At 41.6% G+C, this 4,674-nt stretch overlaps 1 non-coding gene across 1 annotated transcript; it reads left to right on the forward strand.

Moving 5' to 3' along the window:
• The first annotated feature begins 1,156 nt into the window (after positions 1-1,156).
• LOC141669692 (small nucleolar RNA R71) lies at positions 1,157-1,263 on the forward strand. Its single transcript, XR_012553960.1, has one exon. It is a non-coding gene; the product is annotated as a small nucleolar RNA R71 (small nucleolar RNA).
• Positions 1,264-4,674: the final 3,411 nt, after the last annotated feature.

The raw sequence follows: 4,674 nt of genomic DNA on the forward strand, positions 1-4,674 counted from the left end.
AGGTAACTTTTGCTGCAGCACAGCGCTGCATTCTTCCGTTAGAGCAACGGTCTCAAGGTCATCCAGTTTCACCTTCCTTGAAAGAATACTCTTCACAAACTTCGCATAACTAGGCATTTGCTCCAGAGCCTCAGCGAAAGGTATATTGATGTGAAGTTTCTTGAACACCTCCAGAAACTTATCGAACTACTTATCCAGCTTTTGTTGTTGCAATCTCTTAGGGAAAGGTGGTGGAGGATAGAGCTGTTTCTCCCCTGTATTACCCTCAGGCAGAGTGTGTTCAACAGTAGTCTTCCTTGGTTCCGCCGCTTTCTCCTTTTGCTTAGCTTCTTCATCTCTAACTGCAGCTTCTCCTTCTTTTGCCTTTTCAGCATCAGCAACTTTCCCAGACCTTAAGGTAATAGCCTTGACTTGCTCTTTAGCTTCCTTCCTGCCAGGTACTTCCGTGTCACTGGGAAGGGTTCCAGGCTGACGATTGAGCACTGCATTGGCTATTTGACCGATTTGATTCTCCAAGGTCTTGATAGAAACCGCCTGACTCTTGCACAATAGCTTAAGTTCTTCAAAATCAGCACTAGTAGGTGTAGCTGCACTTCCCTGTTGAGGATATGATTGCCTTTGAGCATATTGTTGCGGTTGCTGGAATCCAGGTGGATTGAACTGTTTACCCACACCTTGCTGATATGGTTGCTGAATAGCATTCTGATTATTACCCCAGCTGAAATTTGGATGATTTCTGTTGTTAGGATGATACGTAGCTGGCACAGGCTGCTGTTGTCGCTGATAATTATTCACATACTGAACAGATTCGTTGACGAGAGAACACTGATCTGTAGCATGAGAACCTGCACAAAGCTCACAGACCATAGCTATTTGATTGACTCCATAGGTAGCTAGAGAATCGACCTTCATAGACAGCGCTTGGAGCTGCGCTGCAATAGCAGTGGCTGCATCGACTTCCAAAATACCTGCTACCTTCCCAGGTATCATCCTCTGGGTAGGGTTTTGATGCTCATTTGCAGCCATAGTCTCGATAAGATTATAAGCCTCAGTATAGCTTTTGGCCTACAAGGCGCCTCCAGCTGTTGCATCGAGCATGGGCCGAGATTGGTCCCCCAAACCATTATAGAAACCAGTGATCACCATCCAATCGGGCATTCCATGATGCGGACACTTTCTCAACATTTCCTTGTAGCATTCCCAAGCTTCGCACATAGATTCTGTAGGTTGCTGTGCAAACTGCGTAAGAGCACTCCTCATAGCAGCAGTCTTTGCCATTGGATAAAATTTCACCAGAAACTTTTGTGCAAGATCTTGCCAAGTAGTGATGGACCCAGCTGGTTCAGAATGTAACCAGTCCTTAGCTTTATCCCTCAGTGAGAATGGGAAAAGTCTCAGCTTGATAGCCTCATCAGTCACGCCATTATATTTGAAAGTACTGCAGATCTCAACAAAATTCCTTATGTGCATGTTGGGGTCTTCGGTCGCAGCTCCTCCAAAAGAAACAGAATTCTGCACCATCTGAATAGTGCCCGGCTTGATTTCAAAGGTGTTAGCTTGAATAGCCGGATGAAGAAGGCTTGACTGAATGTCATCAATTTTAGGCCGAGAAAAGTCCATAAGAGCTAGATCGGCCGGAACAATACGATAACCCATGATTACTGGTTCTTTCTACTCACTTCCTGAATCCGAATCTTCAAAATCTATCTTCTCCGGAATATCAAGAACTTCGTCTGTCTCCTCAGCTTTATCTAAAGTCCTCTTGCGAGTACGAGAATGAGTTTGCATAAACGCTCACTAAAGTACCTGAAACACAACCGGAAACAATAAGTAACAAAAATGTCTTAATCACTGAGTCCTAACGACCAATGATGGTAAGTACATAAACTAAACAAATACGCCGAGTCCCCGGCAGCGGCGCCAAAAACTTGTTAGGGCGAAAACACACGCTAATAACACACGCAAGTATACGTGTTCGCAAGTAATATAGAAAACTTTCTAGTTCATTCCCACGGAGACTCAGAATAATTATGTTCAATTAAACTCACTCACCAATGTATATTTACTTCTCAATGTTAAGACAATAACACTTCAAATTGTTGACTAATTATTAACTACAATTAACTACTAAAATTAACCACTTAATTAACACTTTGAATTAACAATATTAAACACTCATAAGATCACAACTTCATTACTACTTCCTTCAATAGTCATTGTTATTATCCTTAGCATGCAACAATGATGATATTAATCGAATAACATGAAACTGATAAAAGCCAACTTTCATTGTACTAATACCATTCTACCAACCATCTACAATTAAGATAGAAGTTGAATATGCATCAATTATGTTGAGTCCCTATATGTCTACAGAAATTGACAACATAATGATTTAAGCACAAGTTATTCCTTTTGATTACACAGGGCAAATAAAATGGTTAGAGTTACCCACTAATCATGCAACATCATACATGAACCTATGCTAGCATGGCAAGTTCTAAATCTCGAGATCCACCGTCGCTTCACAAGAGATTAACACCCTATCTTATATGTTCGCGACACACATAAGACGAATACGCACAACCAATACTAGATATCATACAATCATCACACACTAAGGTATTAAACAACTAACTAGAGAATTCCATAGCAAATCCGTTACGACCCCAAGATCACGATTAGCCCATAATAGTACTTATCGTCATCATGGGTTCATATGAAAACATGATAAATAAACACAAGATAATAATGACTAAACTAATTATATTAAACCAGAGCACGTCACAAGAGTAAATAGGTTCAAAGCAAAGAAAACTAGCATCCAGCGTTAGAACGAAATAAAGAATCACAAGAAAATATGCTTCCTCTTCGTTGCGGTGTGCTAAAACGGTCTTCTTCCTTATCTCTTTCTCTCCTTGCTTAATACAACGATTCAACCTTAGTGAAAACGTCTCTGAATCTACTTATATAGAAGTCCTATAAAACTCAGATTACACAGAAGTTGGAAGCCAAACAGAAATAGAAGTCTAAAATAATTTATCTTTTTTCCCGACCCTGCGCGGCCGCTCAGCTCAGCTTTCTGCACGGCCGCTCAGCATAGCTGAGCGGGCGATCAGACCCCTACTGGATTTTTTCTGAGTTTGCTCCGTTTCTTCGCTGTAATCTGCTCCTTCCTTCCCTCTCGCAATGCTTAACACGTGCCAAGGCTTATTCTTGATGATTACTCCCCCGAAATGCAACTATTACCCTGAAATGCACAAAGACTAGAAAAACGCATCAAATACACAAAATACTTGAATTCAAGACACCAATTTAAGCTATTTTAAGACGTTCTATGTGGTATAAAATGCCACTTATCAAGATAGTCTTAGAAATCTTGAGGAATTGTATGCTAAGTTCTCGAAGTGCGAGTTTTGGTTGAGAGAAGTTCAGTTTCTAGGACATGTGGTGAGTAGCAAAGGAGTTTTAGTTGACCCTGCCAAGATAGAGGCGGTATCCAGTTGGGAAAGACCAACTACCCCAACGGAGGTTAGGAGTTTTGTGGGTTTAGCAGGATATTGCCGAAGATTTATGCAAGATTTTGCTAAGATAGCCGGTCCACTGACTAGACTTACCCGAAAGACAGAAAAGTTTGTATGGACAGAGAAATGTGAGGAGAATTTTCAAGAACTGAAAATGAGGCTGGTGTCAGCACCAGTGCTCGCTCTTCCCGATGGAAAGGGAGAGTTTGTAATATACAGCGACGCATCGCTTAAAGGATTAGGATGTGTACTAATGCAGCACGGCAAAGTTATAGCATATGCCTCTCGACAATTCAAGGAATATGAGAGCAGATACCCTACACATGATCTAGAATTAGCAGCCATAGTGTTTGCCCTAAAAATTTGGAGACACTACCTATACGGTGAGAAATGTGAGATCTCCACTGACCATAAAAGCCTCAAATATATTTTCACTCAAAAGGAACTGAACATGAGATAGAGGAGATGGTTAGAGTTGATAAAAGACTACAACTGTGAAATTTTGTATCACCCGGGTAAAGCCAATGTGGTGGCTGACGCCCTTAGTAGGAAGGAAAGACTCAAGATGATAATGACATCGGAGGAGTTGATTAAGGAATTTGAGAAGATGGAAATTGATGTGAGGATGACCGGTAGGGGAACGGAAGGATTATTTGAGATTAAGCTAGTGCCAGAGTTGACTGAAAAGATACGAGTATGTCAGGAAAAGAAGATGAGTGAGGAAAGAGGAACATTGACCGGTGAAGAAGTGAGATGCGAGAAGGATGAGAAAGGGATCATGAGGTATGCGTCCCGAATTTGGATTCCAAATGTGCAAGAGTTAAAAGATGAGCTGCTGCACGAAGGGCACAACTCTAGATATTCAATCCACCCAGGAAGTACGAAAATGTACCGTGACCTTAAGGAATATTATTGGTGGCCTAACATGAAGAGAGAAGTAGCAGAGTGGGTCAGCAAGCGCTTGATATGCCAGAGAGTGAAGGCTGAACATCAGCGACCTAGTGGACTATTACGACCCCTAGAGATTCCGGAATGGAAAGGGGAGCATATAGCCATGGATTTTGTGATAGGCTTACCAAGGAAAAAGACCAATCACGATGCCATATGGGTTATCATTGATAGACTGACCAAGTCCGCACACTTCCTACCA

The sequence above is a fragment of the Apium graveolens genome, chromosome 6, assembly GCF_009905375.1.
Source record: "Apium graveolens cultivar Ventura chromosome 6, ASM990537v1, whole genome shotgun sequence".
Taxonomy (NCBI): domain Eukaryota; kingdom Viridiplantae; phylum Streptophyta; class Magnoliopsida; order Apiales; family Apiaceae; genus Apium; species Apium graveolens.